The 23,774-nt window shown below is 37.9% G+C and overlaps 1 long non-coding RNA gene across 2 annotated transcripts in view; it reads right to left on the minus strand.

Annotated features, from left to right (window-relative positions):
* LOC141578003 (uncharacterized) overlaps nt 1-23,774 on the minus strand; it is a 46,812-nt gene that overhangs the window by 21,466 nt on the left and 1,572 nt on the right. For both annotated transcript variants that reach the window (XR_012507829.1, XR_012507828.1), the window contains exons 2-4: nt 22,089-22,283; nt 21,027-21,313; nt 13,315-13,414 (exon numbers count right to left, since the gene is read on the minus strand). This is a non-coding gene — a long non-coding RNA (uncharacterized LOC141578003). The remainder of the gene's footprint in view (nt 1-13,314; nt 13,415-21,026; nt 21,314-22,088; nt 22,284-23,774) is intronic.

A 23,774-nucleotide genomic window follows, 5' to 3' on the forward strand; every position in this document is an offset into this window, starting at 1 on the left:
CCTGGTGTAAAAGAATGAATTGCCAGCAAATCCTCAAAACCCATAAGGGTGGAAACCCTGGGAGCTACAGGCATGGGTGGGAGTTCCTTAGTACCCCATTTCACAAATGGGGAGAATTTTGCAGGATCCATGAAAGACACAGATAGCCCAGTAAAACCACACCATGTTTTGGAGTACACCAGGGCCAAGTCGCTGCTGACCTGTACTTCTTTGTGTCCCAGAGCAAGAGCCCTGGGCAGGGGTGACTGTGCTTGAGGCTGGACAAGAACTTTCTGTTCTGTCTCTTTTGCTCTCTCTCTTCCTGCAATAAAACAACTGGTAGGACTCTGGTGGGGAGCAATTTACCCACATTCTCTGGCAAGCCACACACCAGGCAGCTCTAGCTGATCTGAGAGAGGACTCTTCAATGAACATATATACATCAAAGTCAGGCAGAAGGCTGCCTGTGACCTTGGGAATCCAAACCAGCTTGTCCTCTTAATCAGGATATTAGACATCTAAAGAAAGTGTGCACCAGATGAAGACGATGCATTAGACAGCGTTGGTGGTTATGGCCAGCAGTATCTAAGGACAAGTCATGCTCTGGCAGATGGGAGCATTTTGGTTGCTTTAAGAGTTTGCTACTGAAGGGCTGGGACATTTCATTGGGCCTTGAATCTCCAGACTTCTTTACTCACAAAGGCAGACAAGTTAGGTGAGCCAGCTCAGCCTTTATTCCAACTTCCTAACCAAAATGCTATGAGGTTGAAAATATATTTCTCAGACTCTTCTGCAGCAAGGGTTCCAGATGTGGCTTTAAAAATTCCCATTAGAGATTGAGATTTGCAAATATTAACTACTATATATAAAAATAGCTAAAAAAACTAAATTTCTTCTGTATAGCACAGTGAACTATATTTAATATCTTGTAATAACTTTTAATGAAATATAATATGGAAAGGAATTCATACATATATATGTGTATATGAATGACTGGAACATCGTGCTGTACATCAGAAATTGACACATTGTAACTGACTATACTTCAAATAAAAAAAAAATATATATATATATATATAATGCCCATCAGCAGCTTCTGAGTGTCACTTAAAGCAGAAACCCAAATGAATGGAGGCAAAGGTGGGTGGAGGAGCTACGTTATTTTGCTGGGGTGGATGCAGCGGGCATGGCAGAGATCTAGAAGGAATGCTCACAACAGCCACTTACTGATGTGCAAGTGAGTTTTGGTAATACGTTCCTGAAATCCTCCCCACCCCTCCTGATGAGCCAGGTGTCTGGCGTTTCTCTGGAAATCACTAGGAACAGCCTGGGACTCAAAGGTAAAAATTAAAAACTGCAGTAAGGTAGCGAAGAGGCTGGCAGGACGTGTTGGACAAAAGTAGGTCAGAATCAACAAAGAATGGGGAGGGGATACAACGTGGGCTGAGGACCCTGACTACAGTTGTGGATTGTCTGTGTTAAGGATTCTGAGTCAGTATGAGTAGATTTATTGGTGTGGACTAAAATGGTGGCCATTGTTCAGATAAATATGTGATTTGGACTTTATTTATTAGAGGAGGGATTTTTTCCCCCTTCAACATTGATCATTTCTAGGGAGCAGAAAAATACTCTGCCACACAACATCTAAGTGCAAAAGAGATGCTACGGGATGGTGTTGGTGTGAAAAATTTCAGTCCCGCAGTTCCAAGATTTCCTTAATGAGGTTCACAGCAGTTGGTACTTAAAATATAATAAGGTACTTATAATAAAGACATCATCATATGTACATATCCTTAAAGATACACATATGGTGCTATAAGTGGGCCTGAAATGTGTTCTACATTCTAAAATCCGATGAAATAAAATCAGTAGCTCAATATGCCTCTCGGCTCTATAAACATGATGTAGCTAATGATCACAGAAAACAAGATCAGCTAGTAAATTTGAAATTTGTCTTTTCCAGTGTCAAAGATAATATTTTTTGCTTTACTTAAAAAGCATTTTTTTAATTAGGACTGTCAGTGTCCATTGGTATATGGGGTTCAGTAGATATGTTCAGATATTCTAGACAGTGAATCAGAGCAAAGACTGAGGTTTAGACAGTAGTTAAATGCCTCACCCGTGTAATCAGCATCCACATATTGCTATACTGAAAATCCTTAAAACTGAGAACTTCATTAAAACAACTAAAATAAAGGGAAATAAATAGCCACAGACTAGTGGAAGATTTGTAATGTGTAAAAATGACAAAGGGCTATTCATGAGCATATTCTTAAAAACCCCTACACTTTAATAAGTAAAACAACAAACGGACAACAGGTTGCAAACTTCTCCCTGTAGGAGAAGCCATGCAGATGGACTCTTATGTGAATGCGGCTGGAGCTGTAGAATTAGTTACTCTTGCAAGTAACTCAGTTAAAAACAAATGCAAATGGGATACACTTCTACAATATCTGAGTAAAAATCTTGGAAAACTTACTCCTCTGTTAAGCAATGACAATGGCAAAATTTGTTAAAATTAACCTCTGCAGAACTCTGGAAATTTAACCAAGGCTTCCAGCAATAAGGGGAATGTTTATTTGAGAAAAAATAACAGCTAAATCTCCATAAAGATAGTCAGTTTTGTCATATCGTAACTTGAACTACCCCCATCACCGTATCCTCACCTAAATGGTGGCCTTTAAAAGCAACAGTCTCACAATCAAGGAAGGGGCAGAAGTGATTTGAAGTTACCCAAAAAATCCGCCCCCAGAGAGCTGTCCCTAATTCACCTATCTCAAACTCATGTTGTGCAAACAGCCTGTCCCCAGAGTGTTTGTGGAAAACAATCAGCAGTGAGTAACTTTACAACTGCATGAGGCAGTGGTACCAGTACAGGCTAATTAGATGCTGACTAGGAAACTTAGAAGGCAAATATGAGTATTGAGACTTTCTGGGGGTGGAGGTAGGGTTAAATAGCTCCAAAAAATTCTGAGAATTGTAGAAGGCCGTACACATGTGTGGCACATGGCAAGGATAGATCTGAGAAAATCTTAAGCCTTCAACTCTGGCTGAACTTGAGGTTCTGCATAAGCAAGAACTAAAGGCTACAGAATAGCTGCAGACTGCCTGCCGGTGCTGAGGTCATCCCTCAACACGCAGGCACACAGCCACCTGGCAACAGCTCAAACGATTGGCTCCAGGCATTGAAAGAATTCACTGTCCAATCATTATTACAGTGATGACAACTAGGCTTTCTGCACACATACAGATCTCATGGCCATGCATGATAAAGAATACAGACTTTACAGAATTTGTTCAGGAAAGTAACTAAATAAATAGCTGCAGCAGCAATGACAATGGAAACAATGATAAACCCTGGAGATGAGGAAAATCTGGCTTTCAGATCTGCAATATTGTAATATTTTAAATGTCCAGTTTTCAACAGAAAATTACAAGATGTACAAAGAAACAGAAAAGTTTGGCCATAACACAGGGGAGAAAGTAGTCAATAGAAACTCCCTGAGGAAACCCAGACACTGGACTTACTAGACAAAGACATAAATAAGGAATTATACATATGATCAAAGAGCTAACCAAAACCATGCCTAAAGAATTTAAGTATGTGAACATCTCATTGTACAGAGAATATCAATAGATAAAATTTACATTAAACACCAACTGGACATTCTAGAGATACAAATATAATGACTAAAATGAAAAATTCAATAAGAGATTTCTCTGTAGATATGAACTTGTTGAAGAAAAAGTCAGTTAATTTAAAACTACTGAGATTATCCAGTCTGTGGAACAGAAAGAAAAAGGAATGAAAAAAAATGAACACTGTGTCAGAGATAGGTTGGACACCATCAACAATACCAATACACATATAATGTGAGCGCCAGAAGGAAGGAGAGAAAAAAAGGGGTAGAAAAAGTATATAAAGAAATAATGGCTGAAAACTTCCCAAATTTGATTAAAACATTAATTTGTACATCCCAGCAGCTCAACAAACTCCACGTGGTATAAACGTAGAGACATCGAAAATAGGCACATCAGACTAAGTGTGTCAAAAGAGAAGAAGAAAGAATCTTGACAGCAGAAAGAGAAAAGAGGCTCAACATATTCAAAGGCTTCTCAGTAAGAGAGTTGATTTCTCATCAAAAACCATGGAGACCAGAAGGCAGTGGGATGGTATCGTCAAAGTGATAAAAGGAAAATACTGTCACCAAGTATTTTATAGCCAACAAAATGATTCTTCAAAAAAAAAAAAAGAAGAAATTAACACACTCCTACAAAATCTGAAAGGATCCATTGCTAGCAGGCCTGCCCTACAAGAAATACTAAGGATAGTCCAGCAGGTGTAAATGAAAAGACACTCACCTGAAAAATAAAGAGCACTACTACATGAGTAAGAAAATAAAACAGTATAAATACAGTATTACATGTACGTGTTTTCTTCTATTTGATGTAAAAGACAACTACATAAAACAATACTTATGAAACAGTGTAGATGCACTTATAAATGCATAAAGGTGTAACTTGTATGACAGTGACAGCATGAGGAGGGGGAGGGAAAAGATTGATATCAAAGCAAAGTTTTTGTGTACTATTGAAATTAAGTTGGCATTCATGTGAACTAGATTGCTTTAAAACAATATGTTAATAATAATCTCCAGGGCAATGGAGGAGAAGGAGGAGGAGGAAGAGGAGGAGGAGGAGGAGAAGAAAAAGATAAAATAAACAACAAATTAAAATGGCACACTTGAAAATGCCTACTTTGTACAAAAAAGTGTAGTAATAGAGCATTGGGGAAATAAAAAGACATATAGAAAGCAGATAGCAGATGTAACTTCAACCTGATAAGAAATTACATTAATGTAAATGAATTAAATATTCTAATCAAAATAGTAAAGGCAGAAATAAATGGAATACGGAATAGATGAATAACAGAGAATAATCAATAAAAAAAAAGTTGGTTCTTTGAAAAGATCAAGAAAATTGACAAATTTTTAGCTAGTACTGAAGAAAAAAAGAGAGAAGGTTCAAATTACTAAGATGAGAAATGAAAGGAAGGATGTCACTACTGCCCTTACAAAAATAACAAGGAATATAAGGGAATACCATGAATACTTGTATAGCCAATAATTAGATAATCTAGATGAAATGGATAAATTCCTAGAAGGATATGTGACTAAATCTAATTCAAGGAGAGATAGAAAACTCAAATAATCCTACAATAAGTAGTGACTGAAACAGTAATCCAAAACATTCCCACAAGGAAATGCTAGGCCAGTATGGCTTTGCTGGTGAATTCCATGAACTACTTAAAGAAAAAACAAAAACAAAAAACAAACAAACAAAAAAATGCTTCACAAACTCGTCTAAAAATAAAGAGGTGGGCACACTTCCCAATTCATTCAATGACACGAGTATCACACTGATACCAAAACCAGACAAAGGCATCACAAGAAAACTAAAGACTATCTCTTATGGATATAAATGTAAAAGTCCTCAACAGAATACAAGCAAATCCAATCCAGTAACATATAAAATAGACCACAATTCAGTGGAATGTATCCAGGTATGCAAAGGCATTTCAACATACAAAAGTCAATTCAGGTAATATGCCATATTAATAGAATAATGGATAAAAACTAGGAATAGAAGAGAACTTCCTCAACTTGACAGAGAACATCTATGAAAAACCTGGAGCAAAGATCATACATAATGGTGAAAGACTGAATTATTTCCTCCCAAAATCAACATTGTACTAGAGGTTCTAGTCAAAGCAAACAGACAAAGAAAATAAAGCCTCTAGATTAGAAAGAAAGAAATAATACTATTTCAATTCCAGATGACATGATATTATACATTGAATTCACAAGGAATCCAAAAGAAAAAAAAGAGAGAGAAAAAAAAAAAACTATTAGAATTAACAACATAGTTTGACCAAAATTGTAAGACACAAATCAATATATAAAAAAGTAATTATATTTCTATACAACAGCAGTGAATAATCTAAAAATAAAATGAAGGAAACATTTTCATTTACAATAGCATCAAAAAGAATAAAATACTTAGGAATATTAAGAAAAATATGTGGAATACTGAGAAAAATGTCTGAAACTTGTAAATTGAAAACTAAAATACTACTGATAGAAGTTAAAAATGACCTAAAATAAATGGAAAGCTCTTCTGTGTTCATGGATCAGAAGCCTTATTATTGTTAGGAAGGCATTTGTCCTCAAAATGACATATAGATTCAGTGCAACTCTGGCTTTTTGGGAGAAATGAACAAGCTGATCCTAAAACTAATATGGAAATGCAAGATACCCAGAATAGTCAAAACAATCTTGAAAAAGAACAAACTTTTGAAGTTTCCAAATTCAAAACTCAGTAACAAAATGGTAATCCATACAGTGTGGTACTTGCATAAAGGACAGACAAATAGATTGAGAGAAAAGAACTGAGAGTCCATAAACAAACTCTTACACGTAGCCAGTTAATTTTTCATAAAGGTTCCATGGCAATCCAATGGGGAAAAATTAATCTTTACAAAAATGATGCTGGGACACCTGAACATACACCTGGAAAGAAAGAAAACTGAACTTTTAACTTAACACCATTTATTAAATTTAACACAAAATAAATCACAGACCTGAAACTATAAATCTTTTAGATAATGAACAATGAGAAAATCTTCAGGATTTTGAAGTACAAATACTTCTAAGATATGACAGCAAAAGCACAAACAACAAAAGAAAAAAAATCAAGTAAACTGGACTTCAGTAAAATTAAACACTTCTGTGCTTCAAAGGGCTTCATCAAGAAAGTAAGAAGACAATCCACAGAATGGGTGAAAATATTTCCAATATTATCCCTGATAAGGGACTTTTTATCCAGAATAGACAAAGGAGACATAAAACATGACAATACAAAGACAAATACAATTAAAACTGGCAAAGAATTTGAATAGATGTTTCTCCAAAGAAGACATACGAATGGGAAATAAGCACATAAAAAGATGTTCAACATCAGTAGGCATTAGGGAAACTGAAATCAAAAGCACAATGACATGCCACTTCATACCAACTAGGATGACAAATATATATGATATATGATATATAAATATGTATCTATAAACCCAGTAATAAAAAGTGTTGATGAGGATGTGGAGAAACTGGACTCCTCATACATTACTACTGGAAATATAAAATGGTGCAGTCACTTTAAAAACTACTTTAGCAATTCCTCAAAATGTTAAAAGTAGAATACATCCCAGCAATTCCATTTTTTGATATATCCTGAGGAGAACTGAAAATATGTGTTCACACAAAAACTTGTCCATGAGCATTTACAGCAGAATTATTCATCATCAACTGATGGATGGATAAGCAAAGTGGTGTATTTATAACAATGGCATATTATTTGAACACAAAAAGGAATTTGGGTACTGATATATGCTACACCATGGATTAGCCTTGACAACGTCACACTAAATGAAAGACGACAATCAAAAAAGGCAGCATACTGTATGGTTCTACTTATATGAAATGCCCAGAAAAGGCAAATCCGTAGAGACAGAAAGTAGAGTGGTGGCTGCTGGGGTCTAAGGGAAAGGAAGTTTAGGGAGTGACTTACTAAAGGGTACTGGTTCCTTTTGGGAGTGATGGCTACAAAACCCTGAAATGTACTTAAAATCCTAATGCACAATTTCAAAGGCTGCATTTTATGGTATGTGAATTATATCTCCATAAAGCTGTTACTTTTGAAGCTAAGCCCACATATGGAGCAACTGGCCCAGCACTGACTGCAGCATCTGGAGGGGGAGTGACCCACCCACCCACCACAAAGGAAAGGATCACCTGACCCAGTGTTGGAGGGGTGCAATCTTCTTGCCGAAAGACACTGTGAGCAGCACAGACAAGGGGGCAAACAGAGCAAGGTGAGTTTGTGAAACAGGGCGAAGACACAAAGGCCTCTCAATAAAACCATTAAGAGCACACAGTCTCTAGGAGAACACATCTTTGTTTTTAAAATCTTTTTATATCTGTTTTATTCATATTACATTTTTAATCTTTATTTTTAAACAGTTCTATATGTTTACAATTCTCATTTCATTTATATTCTCTTGCTTTTGATCTGTTATTTATTAGTCACAGGTTTCAAATATTGTATTTTGAATTTTCTCTTCTTTTTATTAAGATTCTTAAAAGATATCTCAACTCGATTCCTATTCTGCTTCAACTTGCTCTTCTATTATTGATTATACACTCTTTTCAAACCTTCTTTTCCTCCATTCTTTTAAAATTCTCTCTCTCTCTCTTTTAAGTTTTATTCCCACATAGGCTTTAGATAGATAAATAAATAAACTCCTTTAAGGACCACAATAGATAACTGATACTCCTTAAGCCACAGGGCCAGAGAGATATGAGCAGAATGAAGAAGCAGAGGAAGTCCTGCCAATTAAAATAGCAAGAGAAATCCCCTCAAAGTACGATCAATAAAATAGACATTGATGGCCTACTAGATCAAGATTTCAAAAAAGAAGTGATCAAATTACTGAAGGAACTAAAAGAGATAGTCTTTAGAGACATAAAATATATCAAAAACAAAATAGAAGCTATAAAGAAGAGCCAAGTAGAATTGGTAAATTCATTGGCTGAAATGAGATCTGACCTAAAGGCTGTACAAAGCAGGCTAGATAATGCAGCAGAACGAATAAGTGACCTAGAAGACAGGACAACAGAAAGCATCCAATCAGAACAGCTGAGAGAAAAACAAATATAAAACAATGAAAACAATATAAGGAACCTATGGGATAATATAAAGCATGCCAATCTATGCATAATAGGGGTACCAGAAGGGGAAGAAAGAACAAAGGGGATGGAAAAGGTAATTAAAGAAATCATGACTGAAAACTTCCCAAACCTAAAGAAGGAATCAGACACCCAAGCACAGGAGGCTCAGAGGGTCCCAAACAGGAAGAGCCCAAAGAGAAACACGCCAAGATATATCATAAATCAAGATGGCCAGACTAAAGGATAAAGAAATGATCCTAAAGGCAGCAAGAGAAAAACAAAGAGTGAGTTACAAGAGAAGGCTCTCAGCTGATTTCTCTACAGAAACACTACAGGCCAGAAGGGAGTGGCAAGATATATTCAAAGTCCTGAATGAAAAAAAAAGATGCAGCCTAGGATACTTGCTCCAGCAAGGCTATCCTTTAGAATAGAAGGAGAGATAAAGAATTTCACAGAGAAGCAAATACTAAAAGAATTTAGCAACACTAAACCCATGCCAAAAGAAATATTGAAAGGTCTACTCTAAATAGAAAAGAAGCAGGATGCTACAGAAATGAGAATTCATGACTGTGAGAGTATTTTTCCTTTCTTCTTTTTTTTTTTTAAATCTTATTCTCAGTAGGATGGGTTTGAGATTACATCAATATCTGTTTAGTACACACAGTTACAGTAATTGGTTAACAGACTTACAAAAAAGTGTAATCACAAGCCAAAAACTTACAAGTGAGTCACAAAAACTAAATACAATACAAAGGAAAATTACCATACCACAAAAGGAAGAAGAAAGGAACCAAGAAGAAATACCAAATCAACTGCAAAAATAAGTTGAAAATAGCAATAAACTCTCATCTATCACTAATTACTGTAAATGTTAATGGTCTAAATGCTCCAGTCAAAAGACAGAGTAGCAGACTGGATAATAAAGCAAGAACCTTCAATACACTGCATACAAGAGACACACTTTAGGGAGAAGGACACATATAGATTGAGAGTGAATGGACGGAAAAGGATATTCCATGCAAATGGAAATGCCATAAAAGCAGGGGTAGCAGTATTGATTTCAGACAAAATAGACTTTAAAACAAGGGCCATAAAGAAAGATAAATAAAGACATTTTATAATGATTAAAGGATCAATACAAGATGAAGATATTACAATCATTAATATATATGCACCCAACATGAGCACCTAAGTACATTAAACAGCTACTAACAAAGATAAAGGGGGAAATTGATGGGAATACAATCATTGTCAGAAATATTAACACCACATTAACATCACTAGACAGATCTTCCAGACAGAAAATAAATAAGGCAACAGAGACATTAAATGATACAAGAGAATAATTGGATTTAGTGGATATTTTCAGAGCATTACAATCCCCCATAACAGTATAAACAATCTCTTAAAATGTGTGTGGAACATTTTCTAGGATTGATCATGTACTTAGTCACAAAAGAAGCCTCAACAATTTTAAGAAGATAGAAATTATCTCAAGAATCTTTACTGACCACAATGCCATGGAAACTAGAAATCAACTTCAGAGAAACAAAGGAGAAAAAAAGGAAAGCATTGAGATTAAACAACATGGTATTAGAAAACCAATGGGTCAATGATGTAATCAAAGTTGAAATTAAAGAATACCTTGAGACAAATGAAAATGAAAACACAACCACACAAAACATATGGGACACAGCAAAAGCAGTGCTAAGAGGAAAGTTTAGGGTAATGCAGGCCTTCCTCAAAAAAGAAGAACAATACCAAATAAACAATCTAACCCACCAGCTGAAAGAACTAGAAACAGAAGAGCAAAAACACACAAAAGACAGCAGAAGGAAGGAAATAATAAAGATCATGGAGGAAATAAATAAAATAAAGATTAAAAAAATAGAGAAAATAATCAATCAAACCAAAAGCTAGTTTTTTGAAAGAATAAATAAAATCGAAAATCCTCTGGCCGAACTCACAAAGAAGAATAAAGAGAGAGCACAAATTTGCAAAATAAGAAAGGAAAATGGAGAAATTACAACAAATAACATAGAAATACAGAATATCATATGAGAATATCATGACAAACTACATGGAAAAAAATGGATAACCTAGTGGAGATGGACAAGTTTCTGGAAACATACAGTCAACTAAGACTGAATCAAGAAGAAACTATCCACTTGAACAAATGGATCACTAGGAATGAAATTGAATTAACAATAAAAAACCTCCCTACAAATAAAAGTCCAGGACTGGACATCTTCACCGGGGAGTTCTACCACACATACAAAGAAGAACTCATACCAGTCCTTCTCAAACTCTTCCAGAAGATTGAAAAGAAGGAATATTCCCAAACTCATTCTATGAAGCCACTATTACCCTGATACCAAAACCAGGCAAAGACACCACCAAAAAAGAGAATTACAGACCAGTATCACTGATGAACACAGATGAAAAAAGTCCTTACCAAAATACTAGTAAATAAAATCCAACAGCACATAAAAAAGATAATACATCATGCTCAAGTGGGGTTCATCTCAGGGACACAAGGGTGGTTCAACATATGAAAATCAATCAATGTAATACTTCACATCAACAAGAGAAAGGACAAAAACCACATGATCATCTCAATAGATGCAGAAAACTTTTGATAAAATTCAACACCCATTTATGATAAAAATTCTCACCAAAGTGGGTATTGAGGGAACATAACTCAACATCATAAAAGCTATAGATGACAAACCTACAGCCAGCATAGCACTCAACGGTGAAAACCTCAAAAGATTCCCACTAAAACCTGGGAAAAGTCAAGGATGCCCACTATCACCACTCCTATTCAACATAGACTTGGAAGTCCTGGCCACAGCAATCAGGCAAGTAACAGAAGTAAAAGGGGTCTAAATTGGAAAACAAGAGGTAAAAGTGTCACTATATGCAGATGACACGACAATATATATAGAAAACCATAAAAGGTCCACACAAAAACTACTAGAGCTGATCGAAGAATTTAGCAAAGTAGCAGGTTACAAGATTAATGTTCAAAAATCAGTTGCATTTCTTTACACAAATGATGAGTCAACAGAAAAAGAAAGTAAAGAAACAATCCCCTTTAAAATAGCACCCAAAGTAATAAAATATCTAGGAATAAATCTAACCACAGACGTGAGAGAATTATACACAGAAAACTATAAACCATTGGTGAAGGAAATTAAAGAAGACTTTAAAAAATGGAAAGGTATCCCATGCTCTTGGATTGCAAGAATCAATATTGTTAAAATGGTCACACTGCCCAAGGCAATCTACAGATTTAATGCAATCCCTACCAAATTATCTTAGACATATTACATAGAACTAGAACAAATCACAATAAAATTTATATGGAACCATCAAAGACATAGAATTTCCAGGGAATTACTTAAGAAAAAAAGAAAGAGGCTGGAAAAATAACTGTCCCAGACTTGAGACAATACTATAGAGTTACAGTCGTCAAGACAGCATGGTATTAGTACAAAAACAGACATACAGCCAAATGGAACAGAATAGAGAGCACAGAAATGAGCCCAAATACTTTTGGTCAACTAATATTCAACAAAGGAGGCAAGAATATACAATGGAATAAAGATAGTCTCTTCAGCAAGATAAACATAAGACAAGATACAATAAACCTCCTAGGAGAAAATACAGGCAAATTATCTGACATACATCTCAGAAATCTTCCCCTAGGGCAGTCTACCCAAGCAATAAAAATAAAAGCAAGAATAAACAAATGGGACCTAATGAAACTTACAAGCTTCTGCACAGCAAAGGACACCTTAAGTAAAACAAAAAGACAACCTACAGAATGGGAGAACATTTTTGCAAATGAAACTAACAAAGGCTTGATCTCCAGAATATATAAGCCGCTCATATGACTTACTAAGAAACAACCAAATAACCCAATCCAAACATGGGCAGAAGACCAAAACAAGCAATTCTCCAAGGAAGATATACAAATGATCAATGGGCACATGAAAAAATGCTCAATATCACTAATTATCAGAGAAATGCAAATCAAAAGTACAATGAGGTATCACCTCAAACCAGTCAGAATGGCCATCATTCAAAAATCCACAAATGACATATGCTAGAGAGGCTGTGGACAAAGGGAAACCTCCGACACTTCTGGTGGGAATGCAGTTTGGTGCAGCCACTGTGGAAACACTATTGAGTTTCCTCAAAAGACTAGGAATAGAATTGCCATATGACACAGGAATCCCACTCCTGTGCATATATCCTGAAGGAACCCTACTTCAGGATGACAGCTGCACCCCAATATACATAGCAGCACTATTTACAATAGCCAAGACATGGAGATAGCCTAAATGTCCATCAACGGATGACTGGCTAAAGAAGTGGTATATTTATACAATGGAAAAACACTCGGCTATAAAAACTGACAATATAGGGCCATTTGCAGCAACGTGGATGCTCCTGGAGAATGTCATTCTAAGTTAAGTAAGCACAGTAACAAGGAATAAAGAGAAGTTACCTCTAAGTACAGTTATTTTGATTAAAATATACATACAGAAAGCAAGTCACCCCCACGACTGCTGCCAGGAGGAGCATCTGAATGTAATAGCCCAGCCCAAGCAAAGTAGATTCCGAACTTCTCTCCGTAGAATTTCCTGCAGAAAGACAGAAGGTAGTTTCAGAAGACACACATATTCACTCTGTAGCTTCATCCTCATGTTAATTTCTTTTTTCTTTGTTTTTTGGTGGGGCATAATTAGGTTTACTTATTTGTTTTTTAAATGGAGGCATTGGGGATTGAACCCAGTACCTCATGCATGCTAGGCATTCACTCTACCACTGAGTTATACCCTCCTTCCATCATACTAATTTCTGATTCTAAATCAAGGGGGCTTTAAGTTTAAACCTCTGACTCAATTCACACTTAAAACATATGCGTTTTCACAGCAGCCCCCAAATTCTACCGTGAAATAAGAAGTATTTTACGTATCATAGAAATACAGATCACTGGTTCACCTGCTGAAGAGAGATAAATGAGAACAGAGCAAAGGAGGGGACGAGGCCGACTCCGGAGCAGATGCAGGGGATCATCACCACTCACTGGACAGTCTGGCACATTCAACAAATCCCACCAAAGATCATTCATAACAGGCTTGACACAAGTGGACTTCAACTACTGGCTCAGTCATCTGAGTCTACCTTATCTCGGGAACTTCCCTGGAGCAAATGCATCGTAAACCACAGATAATAAGGAAATGGCTGATAATGATAACAACTGGCAGTGCAATGTCTCTCTGACAAAATATTTATACAACTCATGTGGGAATGGGAGAGGGCAGGAGGGATGTGGCTGAGTAAGGAACTGCCCTGTATTCTTTGTATCTAGCACGTCGGCTGTTCCTAGGTTTCAAAAACCCTTCAATGTTACTCAGTTAATCTGGAGTAGACGGAACAGGCCAGGGAGGCAAGATTAGAAGAAAGGAGGCAGGGCACGAAGCGGTGCCAGGCTGGTCCTGAAAGGGAGACAGACACAGACAGGCAGACACAGAGGGCTTAGGGATGAGGCGGAACAATGAGGCGGCGGCTCAGGTGTGTTTGCTGCTGCTGATACTTCCCTCAGCTGGAGCACTGCTGACGCGGCAGTGCTGGGTAAAACCTGTGACTTTCCTCAGCTCTGAGTTCTCTCGGAAGCTTCCGGCTCAGTCTGGAGCTGAGATGAGCTCCGAGGGCTTAGCCTAGGGGGGACTCAGCTCTGAGAACAGCCTGGAGTCCTGAGAAACTTCACGCAGGAACCCCTAGGGCTGGACCAGCGCTCACAGGGCTGCTGTGAGACCAGCTCCATCGTCAGAGACCTGGGCGTGGACCATTCCATGGGGAAAATGGCTGAGCCCGATGCCAAATCAGATAGGAGGGACAAAGTGTGTTCATTCTCATGTGACTGGTCTTTGTGGCCTGGCTCACAGATGGCAGGCTCAGGATGGTGTCTGGCAGAGAAAACCCTGGCAATGGGTTTGAGATGTCTTGGACTCTTTCTTGTTAAGCTTTTTGTAATACATTCTTATCAACTATCCATCCAGAAAATGCCACATTCAAAACTGAAAGAATGTTAGAAGTTGCTTGCTCCAACTGGCCAATGGTAAACACACCCTGCTACAGTTAGAGAGCTGGTCAGGCAGCCTCTGCCTGCATATTTACAATGACGGAGAGTTCATTACTTCCAAAGGTTACATGTCGGCAAGAATGTCAGAAAGAATTTTTGAACCTTAAACAGATGTCTGCCCCCTAGTCCTTGCTGAAAGGCTAGAAATAATGAGGATCCCTTGAAATGTAGTTTTGTCTGATTGTTATCTCTCTCTGTCAAAAACACCCCAATTCTTAACATCAATTTTTCAAAATTCAGCTTTGATTTCTTTTTATCAAACTTATACCATACATTCATTAAAGAGTCAAACAGTTCTCGAACACCGATTGTAAAATGGAGCAGTTCCCAACAACCACCCCATTTCCTGGTCAGAAGCAACAATGTTCAGCTCCTACTGCTGACTCTTGGAATAAAAACTTCCTATCTCTGACTAATATCCTTGTAACACAGCCTACTGACTTTTTCAGCTTTATGTATCACCTATTTAACTTTCTATTTTGGAAAATGAATATTAAGCTCTCTTTCAAACCACATCTCCTCTACACACCCAAACCTTCATTCTTCCAACCTTTTGATACAAATACATTATAATTTTGATCAGCTCAGTATCCTTGCTTTACATTATTAGGACTCTGTACAGACTGTTCACAGCTGTAGCAAGTTGTCTGCTAGGCTTACTTTTTTATTCCCTACTTTGTTTTTCCTGGAGTTAATAATTGTCTTGGTGGTTCATAGCTTAGATTTCTCTGAGCTTAACAATTCAACCCCATACCTTCTCCTAATGAATAACTTTCTCAATACTTTCCAATTCATTGTCTACAAATTTCATCTCCTTGAATAAATCTCTTCAGATCTCCTTCAACCTGGATTAACGACATGCTAGTCTTGTCACAGAGCTCAAGGGGCCACTAGTGGGAAGCAACAAGGGAATACATGGACCAGGAGAAGGGAACAGATCAACATAATTTCCTTCAAAAAACATACTTAAAATAGTGGGAAAATTGTTTTCTTTACAAACACAAACACACACACCAACCCCAAAATCCCATAAAGAATGATTAAATAGCCATCAAACCCATTGCCCTGCCATCAAATTCTGTATAATATAAAACAAAAATAACAGAAGGAATATATCATATAAATATGAATCTCAAGGGGGATGGGGTACACTCAGTGGCAGAGTGTGTGCTAAGCAAGCATAAGGTCCTAGATTCAATCTTCAGTACCTCCATTAGAAAAAAACATTAGAAACAATAGAAAAATGTATCAACTTTAAATATTTACAAATATATAAACTTCCTCTTTTAAAACTGTTCTACAGGATAATCCGGGTTAATGAGAAAGTGCCTCTTCATGACTGTGATCCTGCTGATAATTGTGGGAGGAAATTAGAGTATGACCACATGAAATAAAATCCCTTATGAAATAATGATCCTGGGTGACAATCATTATTGGCTGCTGTCATCACAAAAAAGAGAGTCAACTGGACATTATGTACCTTATGACAGGAGTACAAAACTTCATATAACAAATATTCTTGCACAAATTTGAACCTCGTTCAGATCAAGCTTTTAGGGGAGGATCAAATCACTTAGCTAAAGCCAATACATAGGATGGAGAAATAAGTCTAACCACAGGGGAGATTGAAATCAACCAAACAGGAAATAGAGAAATCCCTCAGCAATTTCAAGGAAAATGAGAAACAGGAAAATTATAGATTAGAACCCACTTGAGAGATATGCTAGCTGCAATGTGTGAACTTAGTCTGGATCCTGATTTCAACCCCAAAACTGCTTAAAAGTGTATTTTTGTGACAATCAGGTAATTATTTTGTAACCCTAAAAAAAATGAATATTCCAATTGTATTTGAAAGAGACCTTGTCATTTCACTAATGAAAGGTTAAGCTACGTAGGATTGCCTTCAAAATGATCCCGAAGTGGGGGAGGGGAAGAGGTGGAGATGAAAGTTGCAACAACAGTGACTCTGAGTTGATAATTCTGGAGATGGGTGACTGATACAGACAGGCTGGCTGTGCTGTTCTCTCTACTTCTGTACGTGTTTGAATCTTTCCATAAAATGTGAAACAAACAAAAAGACTTCAGAGATTTAAAACCCTCACTTGGAAGGTTAAGCGGTTTGCCCAAGTATGTGGGCATCTGAATGGGGCACTGAGATTAGGAAGATCAGGCACCTGGCTCCAGGCCGACCTGGGGCTACCTTGACCCTTCTCTTCTCCTCACCATCCACAGCCAGCCCATAACTGCATCCTGTCAGCTCCACTCTCCAAACGCATTCTCCCTGGCTCCCACCATCTCTCATCTGGCCCAGTCCAAGAGCCTCCGACCAGGCCTCCCTGCTTCCTGGGTCCCTGCAATTCATTCTCCACATTATCTTTGCAAATTGTGAGAGAAAATTACCTTAGTGCTTAAACTATCATGACTGCTTCTCACAGCACTTAGAGTCTACACTACTTTCCGTGCTCATGCTGCCCTTCTAAACTTCGGGTCTCATCACTCTCACCAGCGTTGGCTCCAGTATCTCCTCAAACCTGCTGAGCACATTTGTGCCTTGGGGCAATGGACAAGCTGCCTCTATTCCTGGGGTGACTTATCCCAGATCCTCAAAGACCAGCCTCCTTATCACCATCTCAGCTCACATGTAACCTACTCAAAGATAGCTTTCTTGACTCACTTCCCCCCAAGTCTCCCATCTCAACACTGTATTATTTCCTTCATTTCAATCTGAAATTGTTTCCTTATTAGACCGATTATTTTTGTTTGCTCAGTAGTCCTTGGCCTCCCTCCTCCCAGCAGCCTTGCACAAACAGCATAAACTCCCGGGGAGCAGCCGGCACTGATGCTCTGAGAATACACATGCTGAGCACGACATTACAGTCACGTGGTGTAGTGAAACGGTGTCGAACAGCAGATAGAGCTAAGCAGTGAGAATACTTCTCTTATTTTATAATTTAAGTGAAACCTAACATTTACTCCTGTTTAATGAAGAATTTGGTAGGTCTTTGTTCCCAGCTCCTGGACGGCAACCCCTAAAGCCTTGAAATTTCCCAAGATAGGAGTGTCTTTACTATTCATGGTGGACCCTTGGATGGCTTGTGTTCATGAGATGACTCAGGATGGGGACTGGCCAGCCAGAGACACCAACCATGTGATTAGAGGAGTGGGGCTTTGAGCTTTGTGACAAGTGACTGACCATCAGGAGAGGTAGGGACTCAAATGTTAGGGCTTTGACTTACAGTTAGTGTTTGGGGTAGCCATGTCAGTAGTGACCCAATAAATCATGTCTTTGTAATAAAGTCTCCAGTAAAAACTTGGGGCAACAAAGCTCAGAGCTCCTGTGAGCTTCCTGGTTGGTAACACTCTTGGAGGACTGTCACACTCAGAAGCCATGAGGGCAACCCTGAGCCCTTCCCACTGGAGTGCCCTCCACAACAGCTCACCTGATGAGATCTAAGGGCTGCTTCTTGTCTATGCTTCGAGGAGGAGCACATTCCCTGTACAGAAGGCCCTGTTCACTGGGGCAGCTGAGGTCCTCTGATGGAGGCTGAAGTTGCACTGGGAAGCAGAAGCAAACAGGTGAGCGTCACTGTCACCACGTGTTCACATGTTCTGCTAATAAAATGTGGTGCTAACACTTTGTGGTCATTTGTAAATAAGGGGCCCTCACTTGCCAGAAGGGATGGATGTACCATATAATTTTTCATAATTCTCACCGAGGATTAATACTAACCCCTTGAGGGTCATTTGCAAACGTGGCTGGAAAGGAACACTTGGATGTTACAGTCCTGGGACCACCGTGGGTACCTGGTGAGGGCCTTGCAGATGCTTAATGTCCTACAACCGGGTCAGTCTTCCACAGCAAAAAAACTAGGCCACCCAAGTGCCCAAACTGCTTCAGTGGAGGCAGCAGCCCCCTCCTTGGACACCCAGAGGAACCTGGACTCTGGCTGTTTAGGGGCAGGGTCAATTCTAAAATCCAGGCTTTCTTGTCCCCACAATTCAGTAGTTATTCGGTGACAGCACATGGAATATAAACAATAAAGAAACTTGACATGATGTTATATATTTAGCTTACTCAAGAAACAAAATTTAAATCCAGTCATTCTCCTTCCCACCTGACCTACTTTCCTTTCTCCTGTACTAGAACCAGATTATTACCCACCCAGCCTTAGCATGGGTCCTGACTCCACTTACCTCCCTCCCAAACAGCACATGAGATGATTCCTCAGCCTGGATGTGGAACCAGCAATTACAACAGGCTTTATTGGAAAAGAAATGGTTGTGTGCAGATGCCAACTAAACACTGTAGAATCCTGGTGTCCCACATTAGTAATCATGACAGCTGTTTGCAAGTGTCCCCAAAGTTCATTTCAGACTCTCACTGCTAATTTTCCTGGGATATAAATATAAAACATGTGGACTGCTGGGCTGGACTGCTATGCTGAGTCTCTGATCCAGGAAGCTCAGTGTCTGCTCCCTGCAACCAGCTCCCTGTTCTGTTCATGCATGTGCATCAAGCAGCTGTTTAGTGTCCATTTTAGTATCTTAGACAGTGCATTTCAGTATGGTCTTCATCCACAAATACGTGTACCACACAGTAGTAATGATCAATCTCAGTCTTTGCTTTCTTTTGTCTTAGAGAGTCAGATAAACTGATAGCAAGGTAACAAAGTCATAGAGGGCTATAATATAGTATTTCCTTTATTTCAATGACAGGATTTATTTAAAGAGCTTAGATATAACATCTTTGCATTTATGGCATCATTTAGCGTCTGAAGCTCTTACATTTTACAAACTTCATTTCATGCGAGATGTTGTCAGTTAGAGAAGTGCTTCTGAATTTGAGGGGTTGCTGTCATCTCAGATGGAGTCCCTAAAAAATGTCAAAACTCTGCAGTATTGTCATCATGACAAGAACTCAGACAGATGAAATTTGGAAAGCCCTGTGATTTACTAGTGCACAGACAGAAAATGGTATTTCAGAGGGAAAAAGCCTGAATTACAGAAAATGATAAATGAAATGGTCTAACATGCATTTCCCTTACAAAGAACTAATACTTCTTTGGTTGATAATAACATCTGTCAGTAATTATGAAAAGAGCTGGCAAATGCATAGTACTTACTATTAGCCAGGGCTGTTCTAAAATTCAAGCAGATTCTTTAATCCCCATAGCATCTCTACGAGGTGGGTACTAATATTATCCCCATTTTATTGATGAGGAACTTGATAAACACAGAGGCTAAATGACTTTTACAATGTAGACAGCGAGAAACCAGCACAAGTGTTCCAGCCTGAGTCTATACTCTTGGCCACTTCTACTTTTTTTTTTTTTTTTTGGTGGCAGGGAGATAATAAGGTAATTCTGGTGGGGGGTGGGGAGGTAATTAGGGTTATTTGTCTATTTTAGAGGAGGTGTTGGGGGCTGAACCCAGGACTTTATGCGTGCTAAGCATGCGCCCCATCACTTGAGCTGTACCCTCACCTCTCGAGTCTATGCTCTTAGCTGCTAATCCACACTGCCCCACATGGTAACTCTGGGGGAACTACAGTTCATTCATTCACTCACTTGTTAAACTCAGCCTTCCTGGTGCCTGGGATTCAGCAGTGAACAAGACAACATTGTTCCTGCCCTAAATGGGCTTGTCGACTCCTGACATATTATCTTCATTTTACCCAGGAAGTAACAAGGTCAAGAAGACTCACCTTTTCCTGTTAACACCGGAGGATACATGAAGTGCTTTATTTCATTTCTGCCATTTGACTTATACCATGGGAAGGGAAAGCTGCCTTGCAGATCCCGGAGCTCACAAGCCTGTTAATCCTGAATTTTTTTTAAAACTGTCCCTTACTTGATACTTGATCTGAGAAAGGATGAAGTAAACCTAAATAGATTCTAAGAGAGCGTGTGGTTTATACAGGGTAAATAACCAGCCACTGTTTACTATCCTAACAGTAATCTGTAGGCATATTTCTTTTCTTTCTCTTTTTTCATTTTTATGGGCAGCTTTTAAAAACCAAACCAAACCAACAAAACCAAATCACTTATAATTCAACAGCAGGTTCTAAATCACCCCCAAGACAGCAGCTAAACTCGGTTTAGACTTACAGTGCGGCTCCTGGTGGTTGGATTGATGAATGTATCTCTATCCTGAATATAAAAGTTGTTCACGCAGCTCTTCTCAAATAGGGCAATGAAAAACTCTTGTTCCGGTTGTTGATACTTTCATCCACTCGGAGGACTTACATAAAACAGCTGAAGGTATCAAAGGCTGAGGACAGGGTTTTCAGATGATTGGGATTCAGAGGCAATTTTATGTACAGTATCTCAGCGTATGTACAGAGCACCTCCCACAGGGTGTGTACTTTTGCAAATACAAGCTTGTCATCCAAAACCTATATTGGGAGAATGAAAACACAAACCAGGAAACTATTTTCACATTTTTAGTACACAGATTTTTCTTACATTGCTGGTAGTTAAAGCACTTGTGCAAACACACACAGATATGACACTGGTAAAAGTGAAGATATAATGAAAATAGATTTGCAAACCATCATACATTTTTGCCTTAAAGTTAATTTCTTTGTTGAAATTACTGAAAAGTTATTTAAAATCCTTACAATTCATTCATAAAATAACCAATGTTTTAGATGAAGAAAAGTAAACTTGTTAACTTTTAGTCCAAATTAGTAACTAAAAATAGAAACACGAAAAAATTCTTTGCAGGGGCATTGTAATGACAATTTTTTAAATTTCTTAAACCTAGGACTATTTACATATCTGTTCAATATAATGTTAAACAGCCATTAAAAGGGATTTAAAAGAATTATATTTATTGATATGGAATGTATAATAAAAGGAAAAAGAAAAAAATGTGAAATAATAATTTTCATTTTTGGAAGGGAAAAATATCTACATTTGAACAAAAAAAATGTTTAGAAGGATTTTAAGATTCTTTATGTATAACTAAGGTACAGATGATTTTTAATTCCACTGTTTTTAATTCCATTGGATTTTAATTCCAATGTTCTTTCATTTTCAATTTTGGGGGAAATTTTTATAATAAAAAAACTTTAAAATTGTTCTTGCATAAATACATTAATAGATATATTTATGACTACATTCTCTGGCTATTAAAAAAGATCTCCTAGCTTTGGATCTGAAACATACATTCCATAATGCAGATTCTGACTGACTCGCCTCCCAGTCCAGAGCGAAGGCACGGCTAGGGTGACATGTTTCAAATATCATTCCAGGGAACATGCAGGCTCCCAGCCAACGGCTGCAAAGGGACTGACACTGATCTGCTTGCTCCCAGCTGCAGACCATCACAGATGAGTTTAGATTCATAGGCTCAAGTTTTCTCTGTCAAAAGAAATCAGAAAATGTTAGGCTTTTACTTTCACCAAGGGAACAAGAAGTTGTTTGATTTTCTTTTATAAAAAAAAAAACAACAAACCAATTTGAACCTGAAGAAAAGACATTTGCTCAAAATACCACAGTAGCAATGAAGGTGCTCTGGCTGGCAGGGACTTGTTGGATTCCTGTGAGTGCTGGACTCCTCACATGGAATTCCCTTGGCACTCCAGAAGGCCTGTGGTTGTCCCCATGGGTTTGTGGCCATATGTGTTGCACAAAAGTCTCTGGCTTTGCCACAATTTCAAAGCCTTTTTTGGCTTATGAAAGGCTTTGCACTCAAATGGAGTTTTCTTGAGTCCACTCACTGATGTCATTCACCAGAGTTATAGTCCAGATCTGACATTCTAGACTCTTAAAATCTTGCAGACATTCAAATGTTTCAGGTAAGGATGTGTATTCACCTCTGCAGGCCTGGACCAAATTCGATAAAGCCACCCGGACAAGTTCAGCAAAATGCAAAAACATTTTTCTTTCTGCAAGACTGAAATGTCTGTGAAGCTATAAAAACTTCTGCATCTACAAAAATAGGGAACCAACTCATCAATAACATATCTATCCATAATGCATGGACATTTGAAAAAATACTGTATTTACTCCTATTAAATTCTATCTGGCTTTTGCCAAATTGTGTCCTAAACTGTAAGGAAAGTATATAAATGTAGGAATTTTTGACATCTTAAGAGAAAAAGGAACCCTCCTACTTGGTAGTTGGGAATGTTAATGTTGCAGCCACTATGGAGGACAGTATAGAGTTTCCTTAAAAAACTGAAAATATACTTCCGTGTGATCCATCAATCCCATTCATGGGTATATGTCTGGAGAAAAATATAATTCAAAAGACACATGCACCCCAGTGTTCACAGCAGCACTATTTACAATAGCTAACACACTGAAACCAACCAAATGTTCACTGGCAGATGACTGGATAAAGAAGTTGTGGTATATTATATATATATATGTATATTTACATATATACACACATATACACAAACATATATACACATGAACACACACACACAATGGAATACTGCTCAGCCATTAAAAAATTAAATAATGTCTTTTGCAATAACATGGATGGACCTACAGGGTATTATGCTAAGTGAAATATGTCAGAGAAAGAAAAACAAATATTCTATTTATTAACTTATATGTATATCTAAAAAATAAAACAAATTATTTACTATAATAAAACAGAAATAGACTCACAGGTACACAGAACAGACTGGTGGTTACCAATTGGGAGAAGGAGGAGAGGGAGGCAGGAAGGGGGTAAGGGATTGAGAGGTAAAAAGTACTATGTATAAAATGGACAGGTTACAGGGCTGTATCATACAGCACAGGGAAATATAGCCATTATTTTATGGTGACATTAAATGGAATATAATCTATAAAGATATTGAGCCTCTGTGTTGTACACCTGAAAATAATATGATGGAA

This window comes from Camelus bactrianus, chromosome 6, assembly GCF_048773025.1.
Source record: "Camelus bactrianus isolate YW-2024 breed Bactrian camel chromosome 6, ASM4877302v1, whole genome shotgun sequence".
NCBI lineage: Eukaryota > Metazoa > Chordata > Mammalia > Artiodactyla > Camelidae > Camelus > Camelus bactrianus.